Source organism: Mirounga leonina, unplaced genomic scaffold (assembly GCF_011800145.1).
Source record: "Mirounga leonina isolate KUSES-001 unplaced genomic scaffold, KU_Mleo_1.0 Mir_150, whole genome shotgun sequence".
NCBI lineage: Eukaryota > Metazoa > Chordata > Mammalia > Carnivora > Phocidae > Mirounga > Mirounga leonina.
In genome coordinates, this window is record NW_023270374.1 from 2,342,267 (window position 1) to 2,354,905 (window position 12,639).

The window sequence follows — 12,639 nt, forward strand, 5'->3', positions numbered from 1 at the left end:
TAGACGTACGCTCGGGGCCCGAGTCCGCGCAGGATTGCGTCACCAGCCGCGAGTCAAGGTCTGCGCCTGCGCAGAAGACCGCGAAGGCGGCTCCGCGTCTGTTCTTGGCGTGGCGGGGGGTGGAGCCGGGCCAGCCCCAGAAGGTCACGTGGGCGGGGGAGGGGTGCGTGGTCACTTTTGGGTCGGTCTCGGTCTATCGCCCGTGGCGCCTGTAGTCCGTGTGCTACGCGCAGTTCCGGGCGGTGTCCGCCCCTCGGAGAAGGGGAGGGTATACGACGCCGGCCGGCACTGGGAAGGAGCGGGCGTCCTGGGTCTGGCCGGTGGCGGACAAAGCGCTTCCACGTGCTGTGGGTCGGGGTGCTCGGCGGGCATTCTTCCCGCAGGGTCGCCGCCTGGTTCGGTCCTGGCCCAAGAGCGCCGAGATCACACCTCACACCTTGCTTCAGCGTGCGGTTTGGTGTCCCGGGAGTCTGCAGCCACGCACGTGGTTTCAGCGGTCATTACGGAGCTTCCCAAAGACCCAGCCTCCCTTCGGTGGAAAGAATTCATGCTCCGTCTTTGAATCCTTCAGCCCAGAACCTTGCGGCTTCCACGCGTCCTTGTGCACTCTTAATCAATCCCGCTTTGGAAGACTGACTGAAACTAACACTTCTCGGTTAACGCGGCCCCTGGCTTCCCCCTGCGAGCCACCGCTAAAGCTGTGCGAGATCCTGTTCCTCAGCGGCCAGCCTTGCGCTGGGCGGCGTCTTACCTACACAGTGTGTCGGTAACGTGTAGGACTATAAAACGCAGATTAAAAAGACGCTTAATTCTTCCTGTGAAAATATTTCCCTCTCCTTTTTGAGCATATAGTTTAGAAAGGTGATCACTGTAAGTATTCTTTGAAATGTACCTAATTCCTTTTGAAGATTAGCTAGGCCCTGGGTCAGCTTTACGACCTAGAACCTAGAAAAACCTTGCTCAAGGGCTCCTGGAGCCATCTGTTTGCAGTGTAAACATCCAGAGAGAAAGCGCCCAATCTCCCAGTTTCCTAGGAGACTAACTTTAATGGGCGCCTTGTTCCAAAGTTGCACAACTAACTCCTGTCGTAAAGGTATGAGAAGTGTGTTTTTACTCTGGATAAACCAAATAGATGACCTAGATAGTCATCCCACTTACTAGGTAGAGAGGATGAACTATGTGTGATCAGTGGTACTGTCTAGTCCTCTTACTGGAGGACTAGTTATTACTGTTTACATTGAGACAGATTGTACCCGATTAGCTAACACCGAAAGGGTGAGATTTCTTTCTGTCTTTGTCATTTGCCTGTGATGCACATCACATTCTGGTGTAAGGCTTATCTGATAATCACAAGTGTTTTCTTTACTACCTTTATATTGGGGAGAAGATTTTATTTTCAACTTTATCTCCTCGGGGTGCCTGGGTGGCTCAGTCGTTAGGCCTCTGCCTTCAGCTGGGGTCGTGGTCCCGGGGTCCTGGGATCGAGCCCCACATCAGGCTCCCTGCTCGGCAGGAGGCCTGCTTCTCCCTCTCCCACTCCCCCTGCTTGTGTTCCCTCTCTCGCTGTGTCTCTCTCTGTCAAATAAAGAAATAAAATCTTTTAAAAAAAAAGATAAATAAATTTTATCTCCTCAACAGGAGCCAGCTTCCCACACATAGTGGGTACTCAGTATTTTAAGAGTGAATGAGAGGCATCTTGGCTTCGGCACACTCTTTCTATTTGCATTCCATGATTCCAGGAAATTGGTATGAACACAATTTTTAGTTGTGGACCCAGGGCCAGAATAATTTATTTTATGATTTTGTTTTGCATTGCTAAAAGGTGATTTGCTTCCTCACTTAAATCTTCAGTGCTTGTTGGCCATCTGTGTATCTCCTTTGGAAAAATTTTTATTCATTCAGACCCTCTATTTTTCTTTACTGTTCTTTATATGATTGAGTTGTAAGAGTTCTTTTTATATTCTAGACGAAAGACCCGTATCAGATATATTTTGTAGATATTTGTTTTTACTTTCTGGATGGTATCCTTTGAAGCACAGGGGTTTTTAATTTTGATGGACTCTAATCTATTTTTTTGGAAACTGTTGCCTAATCCAAGGTCATGATGATTTACCCCTGCTTTCTTCTAAAAGTTTTGTAGTTTTAGCTCTTACATTTAAGTTTGATCCATTTTGAGTTAACTTTTGTATACATATGAGGTAGGGGTCCTACTTAATTCTAATTGCAGGTGATTATCCAGTTGTCCCAGCATTTGTTGGAAAGACCCTTCACCCATTAAATTGTCTGGCCTCCTTGTCAAAAATCATTTGACTGTAAATGCCATCATTTACTTCTGGACTCTGTTCAGTTGATCCACAGGACTATCCTCAGTACCACACTGTCTCGGTTAGTGTGTATGTTTTCCTTTTTCATGGAGAAGTTTTAAAATTTTTGCTGACCTGCCAGTCTTTTCTTTTGGCTTTCTTCTGCTGATTTTAAGCTCAGAAAACACTTTGAAATGTAAAGCAGAGAGAATAGGAAGAACAAAGGTGCAGAGATGATACCCCAAGCACCTATGGTCTCCAGAACAGGCTGCGGATGTGGCTCTGAGACTCCTGGTGGTCAAAGAGAAAAAGGCCATAAAGCTTTGTCTACCAGAAAGAACAAAGCGAATTTAGTTTGCTCAGAGGAAGTTTTATGTACGTTGTGGGCAATATATGTCCTAAAGAGCATTCTTAAGATGAACCTACCTCCGTGTTCTTCTCCATCATCTTTTTCATCTTTTCTCTCTTCAAATTTGCATTAAATGAATTTGCTGCCCCCTCTTCACCACCAGCAGATTCACTGTGATTGGCTCCTGCTGTATTCCTCCAGGTACATCTGTCTCATAACCTCTGGCCGCTGATTAGCTGGTGAGTGGGACCACCACCTAGCACGCTGGCTGAGGTTTTTGTCTTGTCTGGATTCATGTATTTTTATGTAGAAAAACAAGATGTAACTGTGGTGGATAAACACTCATTTTTGTGAACTGGGCAACTATAAGAAATAAGGTAAACACTGGAACGAGATGTAGTGCACAGCTCACATCCCCTACGTGGGGATGAAGACTCAAGGGGAAAACAGGCTGATGAGAGACCCATGGGTTTCAGGTAAAAAAAACACTCCTCCTTACCCACGTGACTTGAGGCAAACAGCTCACCCAGGCTGTCAGTGCATGCCTCTCTATGAGCTCTGGACAGGTGGAGGCCCTGGGAACATTGCACATCTCCGGTGAAGATGGCACTTTATTTCACCATGGTGTTGGGCACACTAAAAGAACGTGCTTTAGTGGGTTAGTGGTGCCAGCTCCCTGGTCGCTAGTGTCCAAACATGACAGTTCCTTGGGGGAGAGCCTAAAACATACAGAGACTGGCAAGAAAGTAGCATGTGCTGTTCAGAGATGTCCTGGGTGGAGAGCAGCGGCTCTGGCCTGGGCACAGGACAGGCTGTGGGGTGGCTGCACATCGATCTTGACCTGGGTGGTGGTTACAAGGCGGTCTGTTATTAAGCTTAATATTTGTTTTGTGTGGTTTTCTGTATCTGTGTCTTATTTTTCAGTAAAAAGAAAATAAAGGAGATAAAGAAGCCACGCTTATTCCTTTGTACCAACGCGGAACATGTGCTCAGTGAGTGTGCCTGCCCCATTGTTGACTGCAGACATGTGGCTAAAGGGCCACTTCTCTCCTTGGTCTTTTGTTTCCCACACTGTAGTTATTTGGTCACTCAGATCACCAGCAAGGTCTCTTCAGTTACAGTACAGCCCCACTTTGTTCCTGCAAGCAAAGCAAAAGGAATGGTATGTGTCACCTTGAATTGCTGACTCCGCCAGGAGCCAAAGATCTCTCCCAAGTTAAGCTATAGAAACAAGATTTGAAAAATTCCAGCAATAGAGCCAACTATGTAATGACGACAATCCTCCTGCTACAAACCCTTAGAAATGGTAGCTTAAATATAGCAACTGTCGTTTAAATTCATGGCCAAGTTTGCAAGGAATCTGGAAAATCTCTGGGGTCCAGAAATAAAGAGGGAGCTCAACATGAAGCCTGTCGGTGAGTGAGCTGCACCGCCCTGGAAGGGACTGTGGGTCTGGTCTTGATAATAGAGCTAGGAGTCTGGATTTACACACACACACACACACACGCATAGTTGGGAAAGTAAGAGCAGTGAGACCTTGCATAAAGCTGAGACTCACAAAGAACCACACCTTCAATGAAACAGTAGTTTAGAAGAAAACAAAATCTATCAGCACAGAGAATCAAGTAGCTGTTGAGTTTACCCTGAGCTAGGGGTGTAAAAGCCTCCCCTGAAGGTTTGTAACTATGGGCCTGCCTCCGCATATGGAGTTGTGGTTCAAGTTATGCTGCCCCTGAGTCCTGGGAACCTGTTAGCTTGGAAATTAACAGAAAGCCTGGTCTCTGGCCAGAAACATCCCAGGAGCACCCGTAGAAGCAAATGCAAAACTGCTCTAGAGGGACGGACAAGGGAGCAAGCTTCCTGAGTGAGTGGACGCCAGCGGTGTTAACAGACAGCAGGTTGGACCCGTAAAAACTTTAGTAGGACTCTCAGATTCTACCGTAAATATGTTCACATTGTTTAAAACAAAAGGAGGACTTAAATATGTTAGAATAAGATAAAGGGCAAGCAGATATGAAAAAGGACTAAATAAAACTTCTGAAAGTTAAAATATACTCACTGAAATCAAAAGCTGCGTTGAGGTAAGCAGTAGGTTCGGCACAGCGAAGAATTACTGGGCAGGAAACAGACCTGATGATGTTACCAAGACTGCAGTGGAGACACAGGATGGGAGATGTGAAAGAGAGGTTAAGGAAGATGGAGGAAAGAATAATAAAATCTAATATACTCCCAATAGGATTTGAGGAAGGAAAAAAAAAAAAAAAGAGGCAAGATTCAAAGAGATATTGGCTGATAATTTTCCAGAACTAAATAAAGGAATTCTCAGGTTTGGGAAGGATGGATAAAAATAAATTCGCATCTAGACACAATATAATGAAACTGCAGAACAAAAGAACCAAAGAGATCTTAAAATTATCCAGAGACAGACCAGAGAGAACTGAGTAAAATTCTCTAAGATCATAAAAGGAAGCCCATGATCTGTGTACAAGATTCATGCCAAGGGCAAGGAGATAGGCACCCATAAATTCAGCAGCAGGAATGCTGAGCGCAAGTAGCAGCCTTCTTTATGGAAATGATAAAGGATGAGTTCCACAGAAAAAATTCCCCATTCAAGAACTACGATTTTTCTTCCCCTCAATTTTTCTAGTCTCTGGTCTAATCCCAGGTGTGACAGTTAATTTTGTTCCAACTTGACTGGCCCAAGGGAGGCCCTGATAGCTGGTAAAATAGTATTTCTGCGTGTGTCTGCAAGGATGGGAGAAATTAGCATTTGGTTCAGTAGACTGAATAAAGAAGATCCACCTTCACCAAATGTGGGCAGCATCGTCCAATCCATTGGGGGCCCAAATGGAACAAAAAGTCAAAGCAAGGGCCAATTCTCTCTGTTCTTGAGCCAAGACGTCCATCTTCTCCTGCCCTCCGAGCTCAGAGCTCCTAGTTCTTGGGCTTTCGGACTCCAGCATGTACACCAGTGGCCTTTGACCTCAGACTGAATGATTCCCTGGCTTTCTTGTTTTCCACCTTGCAGTCAGCAGACTATGGGGCTTCTTGACCTCCAGAGCCACATGACCCAATTCCTGTCATGAGTCTCCTCTTATTTATCTCAGTATATCCAGCTACTGTTTGTCTGGAGAGCCTGGACTAATACCAGGGCAAGTCCACCATTCCATATCCTCTAACCACCTTGACCTTGAGCAGTTCCCCTTGCCCCTCCCCTCATTTTAACTCTGTCACTTTCTGACCCTATCTGAAAATTCTTGGCACTAAGATATACTCTCAGGATAGAAAACCTATTAAGTCATGGCCTCAATTCTTCTCCAAAGTTCTCAAACCACTACTTCTTGAAATATGTGTCACATTTTCTCATATGAGTCCATTACACTGCATTCAAATTTATACTTGAAAGAGGTTTCCTTTTTAATGAATCCACATTACAATGTAAAAATTCTGATAGTTTCTATTAAAATTGGATTTTACGTTTTTATGTATTTTATATTTTTGATTATCTTCAAATCAATGTCTGGTGCAAGTTCAACTTCTTATAAAAGAAATACAACATTAGATGATAATTCATTCACTTGCCTACTGTAATGTTCAAAACAAGAGTCCAACCCGCAGGTTCTAAAATCAAATTATAAGTCTTAGCTCTCTGGTGATGAAGCAAATGTTTCTATCTGCCATTTAAATGTCTTACCTCTTTTGCTGGTTCTTCCTTAAGCAATTCCAATAGAAAGTCAAACTGATTAGAAGTTTAAACCCTGACAGAACTTGCCATAACTTACTGTGAACACAGACTCTTATTCTCTCTCTCAGTCTCTCTCTCTCTCTCTCACACACACACACATACACATGCACACACCCGAGTCCCTAACATGAGTGTTGCAGGCAGCCCACTACGGAACCCGCACAGCTCTCTGCAGCATCCACATTCACGGGGCTTCTCCTAGTGTGGGTTCCAGGTGCCTGGCACACTGCACTTTGTGACAGAAGGGACAAGCCTGGAGGCCCCCAGAGGACAAGACACCCTGCGGGCTCTCTGTCAGAGGGCACTGGGAGGAGCGCTGCTCTGCCGGCCTCTGGAGGACATTGATCCCACCTGCAGTCATTCAGTCGTTCGGGACTGCCCACGGTTCTCCAGGCCCTGGGTCTGAAGAGAGTGCAGCCATGACGGCATGGGCCTCGCCAGCAAGGCCTGGCAGCTCCCTCGCCGCCTCGGTCGCAGCCCGCACCTGCTGCGCTCCTTTCCATCAGCCCAAGGGGCGTATCTAGTTTCCAGGCTCCTCCCACCGTGCACTTTGCATCTGGGCACTCTGGTTGCCCACCTGCTGACGAGGCTCTGTGCACACATGTGCCACAGTTTTCTCTTGGTGGGAAACTACTTTTCCCATCCCCGGCCCCCAGGCCTTGAGCCCCCGCCACTCACACGGCCGGTGCTCTGTGCTGTTCCTCCAAGCCTTCCATTTGCTCTCATTTCTTCGCAAATATCCAGCAGACCCTGGCACTCAGGTCTCTCGGCTGCCACTCAGCGCAATTTTTCTGGTTCAGTTTGTGCGCTGTAAACAAACTCCAGAAATGAGTCAAATTCCTTGATGCAAATGTCATCTAAGGCAATCTATCGTCTCATTTCTGAGACAGTCCTTGAAGCAGCTGCTTGAAACAGCTAAGATACTTTGTGGACCAGAAAGGCTTCCCGGGTCCCTGGGTGAGCAGGGGTGGCATCACAGCCCGCGATCCCACGGATCCCACGATCGCCCAGCCGATAGGGCCGTGCAGGACCCTTGGAGGGCTCATGAGCAGTGGCTGCTTCTCCATCTGGTCAGAAAGGAAGAAGGAATAAGCAGAACTGGAGCAACTGAATGTGATGTTAATGACCACCATCAGGCTTTCTTTGTTTGGGGATAGAATTACAGCGTGAAAACGACTCGCCCTTGTGAAAGCAGTGTGCGTGGTGGACGGCCCCTGGGGTCGGTGAGCCTGGAAGCTCTGTGGCCTGGGATGATGGCTGGGCTCGCCTAGGCCACAGGCTCCTCCTCAACGCAGGGCAGATTCTTCTGGGCCCTCCCCAAGCCACCTGCACCCGCCTGCTCTCACTGGGTGTGGACAGGGCTCAGTGACCTCGGGGAGGTGGGTTAGCAGCTGTGCACAGTGAACACCCAACAGCGACAAAGCAATTCCACTGACTGTCCCTGCCCTACTTTCTAGCTTCTGATTTGGACAGACCTATGTACAGTTTCTACTATCTTCGTTCCAGCTTAAAAAATATATATATATATATATGCTCTGCCCTCCTCCCACACCTGTTGGCTCCTCCTCCCTCCACCCGCAGCCCTGGTGCTCACCCAGGAGTGGATCCCACAGTCGCTCCCCTTCCTCAGGAGGGTTTCCTGATGCCATCTCAGTTCCTACAGGATGGGGCTTCTCCCTAGCGGTCTGTGCTAAGGATTTGGCCTTTCTGCAATCCAGGACTGTTCCTGCTCCTCCCCCGTCCCAGGACCTTTCCTTCTTCCTTCAAACATTGCAAACATAGATCCCCTCCCTGCAACTTCCCCCCAAAACTGGTCCCAATTCTCAGGTTAACAATAATGAAAATAAGAACAAAATGCATTTCATGCTTACAGTGGGTGAGCCACCATGCCAAGTACATTGCTGGCGTTACTCAATTCTTCTCACAAAACTATGAAGGGGTAGTATTTTTACCCCTTTTTACAAATGGAGAAACTGTGGCACAGAGGATAAGGCTTTGAAGGGCCAGAGCCAGGATTTGACCCACAGAACCGGGAAGCTCCAGAGTACGAGCTCTGCCCAGACTATAAGGCTTCCCAGCTCAGGGAAAAATCCAAAGGGAGCTGGAGAGGGTGTGATTAAATAACCTCCGAAAAGTGCCACATCTTCGGTTTGCATGAATCCCGAAGTGAACACTGAGAAGTGTAGTTCGTGCACAAGCCCAGGAACCTAGCCCTTCTCTGCTTGGCCGCATCACCAACATCTCTCACCTCTGCGCTCCTGGGCACCGAGGCCAGGGTTCCAGTCTGGCAGTGGCCTCACAGCCCGCCATCACAGGCCATTTGCACATCCTGGCCTGATCTTCCCTGCTTTCCCCACTTAGTTCCCACATATCCCTTCGGCCTCCATTCAGTTGTCTCCTCCCCAGGAAAGCCAACCCCAGCGCCCTGACCATGACAGAGCCCCATTCCATAAGCTCACAGTTCCAGGTACCACTCAATAGTCACACACAGGACAGTGTGATGTAATACTTATTTGGTGATTGTTGGATTATAATCTTTCTACCCCCAACTAGGCTGTGGGGTTGATGAGCACAGAATAGTGAATCCCTAGCGGCCAGCTCTGCAACCTGGCACCTAAGTGAATGAATGAATGAGTGAGTGAGTAAATCAAGGAATGGCCACTCATTTGTTCTTTGCACAGGGTCCCCCAGGCTGTCAGCTGCCTCTGGTGTCATGGGTTCCCTGGAAACTTCACAGCAGGTGCATGCAGCTTCCCAGCCTTTCCTATCCTCTGTAGCCCCCTCATTCTTTTGCCTGTGGCTGGTCTGATTGACAGACTTGACTCTCAGTGCTGTCCTGGACATGGTGATGTGGGTCATGCGCATGGTCGTATGCCCTAAAGAAGCCAAACCAGAGACCACTACGAGAGTTCAGATGACTATTTCCTGCTTCTCCTGGCTGAATTCAGCTCAGATGCACTGAGCAATAAGAAACACCTATCACACAGCTTCATTTCATTTCCCTAATGCCAGAGAAATGCATTCAATGCACCTACTATGTGGGAGGCTTTTGAGGTTCTCTGGAGCACCAGTAGCAGAACGGGTTGTCTCAGTCTTCAGTGAGGAGTATGGAATACGGTAGCAGTGCTCCTGTCACTTTGGATTCAGGTTATGATCACAGATCACAGCTTCTAGGATTCTAAACCAGCTGATATCTGCAAAATGCCTAAATGGCGGCCACACAGTGTGTCTGTCGTGAGCACTTCTCTAAATTGATGCACAATCCTGAAACTCTATCTAAGGAGGATCTAATTGAAAGTTACGGCTCTCCTTTCTAGGAAAAAAGGAACCATATACACCTAAGTAATTTTGCACACAATTTCAAAGCCTTCACAGGCCTCCAGAGGCCCATCTGCTAAGGGAAAAGGAGGACCAGGGCCTCAGGCTATCTCCTCTTCCAGCAGATATTAATTTGTGAGTTATTTTTTAAGTGTTTAAACGTTAAGAGAGTTATATGTCTAGGCCAAAGTTCACTCCTCGTTAAAGTTAACATCTGCTCACTTCCAAACGTCCTTCCATCCTCCTGGCTTGCACCAATGACAGTCACATCAGACCTCAGTCACCAGACTGGACTCTGGGGGGGGACCACTGATGTAGTCTGTCAGAGCATGCTAGTTGGTGGCAAAGCTGAGCCCACAGAGGGACACAGTTTCTACACAAGGATCCGTAAAGATCTCTAAGATGTAGTTTGTTGAAAGTTTTTGGTTTGATGTAGTTTGTTGAAAGTTTTTGGCTTTGACTGGAATTGGAGCTGTGGAGGTTGTTGGTTTCAGCTGGCCCAAGCTCATCGCACACAGGCGCATGAGATTCTTCCTGTGCTCACCAAGAACGGCAAGGTGTTGGCAGCACAGTCCCAGTTTTGCTTGCAACAGCTGCATGACTTCCAGCTCACAACAGGCATTAAGAAAAATCGGTGACAGTAGCTCTGTCTAAGCACTAAAGGTGAAGGAGCTGGGGAAAGGTCATTTGCCTTTTAAAAACACTTTTTATCTTTAAGGCACCGTTCCTTGAAGATCTTCGTAAATCGTTTTACATGCTTCTGGACTGCATCTTTCTTTTTTAGTGTGAGGACTTATATATAACATAAACTTCACCAGTTGAACCATGTTTAAGTGTGCACTTTGGGGCATTAAATACATTCACAGTATTCTACAGCCATCACCACCACCCATCTCCAGAACTTTCTCAGCATTCCAAACTGAAACTCTGTACCCATTAACAATAACTCCCCAATCTGCATCCCCCAGGCACCATTCTACTTTCTGTCTCTCTGAATCTGACACTCTAGGGACCTCATCTAAATGGAAGTACACAAACTGTAGCCTTTGGGGTCTGGCTTATTTCACTTAGCACAAGTTCATCCATGATTCTTTGAAGTGTGAATATTCTTTGAAGTGTGAATAATATTCAATTGTATGTATATACTGGTCTTGTTTATCCATTTATCTGTTGATAGATATTTGGGTTGTTTCCACCTTTTTGCTATTGTGGATATACTGCTATAAATATTGGTGTGCAGGTATCTGAGTCCCTGTTTTCATTTCTTTCAGGTATATATTTAGAAGCAGCATTGCTGGATCATATGGTAATTCTGGGTTTCTAATTTCTCTATATCCTCAACAATGGACTGAAGCATTTTTAAGCAAGAGATTTTTACACATACATAATCTTTTCAGCATGATATTCTCAATAGTTTTATCAAAACTCTCAATACTCTCAACAGTTTAAAAAAAAATAGTTCTCAGTGTTCAGGATTTGAGTCCAAATAAAATGTCTCCAAGAAAAGCCTATCTGATAATTCATGACGGGAGATGGGAAACATACTAATAAATGACACTTTATTTTGAAAAGAGTTCAGGTTCCATTAAGCGTTAAAAACGCATATATCTTCTCATCATGAGCATCACATTCAGATAAATGTAATCCAGCCCTCACATTTAGATAAATTTAATCTGGCTTTTAAATAAATCAACTTTGCTTCAACATGGAATGTCAAAAAGGGTGATGCACCACTTTTATAGAACAATTTCAAATAAAACCTTGCTGTAACACTACTGCAATCTTACTTTATCACTATCAAGGATCCTATGTAAGTATTTAAAACAGCACATGAAGTATTTAGAATGTGCTAGAAGTCTAAGTAGACATAAAAACAACGTATGTGGACAAGATCAGCTAGGATTCTGTGTTCCACGCAAGTTAGTTAGCATTCACTGCTGGAAAGACTTCTTCAGTTGGGTGTCATAACAGCTTTAGTGCTTGACCAAGTGACGAAACCAGATATGATTATCATAAATTTTATATTCAGTTCCCTTTAGAAATGGCACACAATCAGGTTCAAAGGTGGAAATTATGCCAAGCTTCTTTAAAGAACTTTTGGAAATCAATAAGAAAAAAAAACACCAAAAACCCAATACAGAGTAGCAAAGAACACACATAGACAATTCACACATAGGAATACAAATAGTAGAGATATCACTGACAAATGTAATAGTATAATAACAATGACAGACCAATATCTAGATCAATTGGCCCAAAGTTAAACATAACGTTCGAGGCAGCACAAGTATGCATGGAAATGCAATCTCAGGGTCAGTTAGGAAAAAAAAAAAAAAATCTATTCATGGAACTGTCCTTACCTGTTAGCTATCCTGAAGAAGTAAAAGGGAGTGAACAATTTTCACGTAAGGGCGTTCACTGGAGTACATTTATATTACTAAAAATTTAGAAACAACCTACTTACCCATAAGAAGAAGACTAATTTACAATATACCTATGCATTGGTTTATTATGCAGTCATTGAAGTAACGTTTAAAATTATTTAATGGAACTAGTGGTAATTATTTCACGATGTATACATTTCTAAAGTTGTACACTATAAATAGAATATTGTCAGTTAAACTTCAATAAAGCTGGAAAACCTTGGGGAAATGCTCACTATATCATAACGAGTAAAGAAGATTACACTATTCTCAGAAGAAATGATTCTGATTTAAAAACAAATCTATAAAACTAGACCGGAGGGAACTGTACCGAACTCTGCACTGCACTGGGACCCATGGAGACGCGCGCGATTGCCGCGCCCCACCCACCCGGCCCCGCCCCCGGCCCCGCCCCCGCCCACCGCGACACCGCCCAGCCACTCACCCGGCGCCACCCGAGTCCGCCCCGCAGGCCGAGCCACGCCCCTCACGGACGCCCTG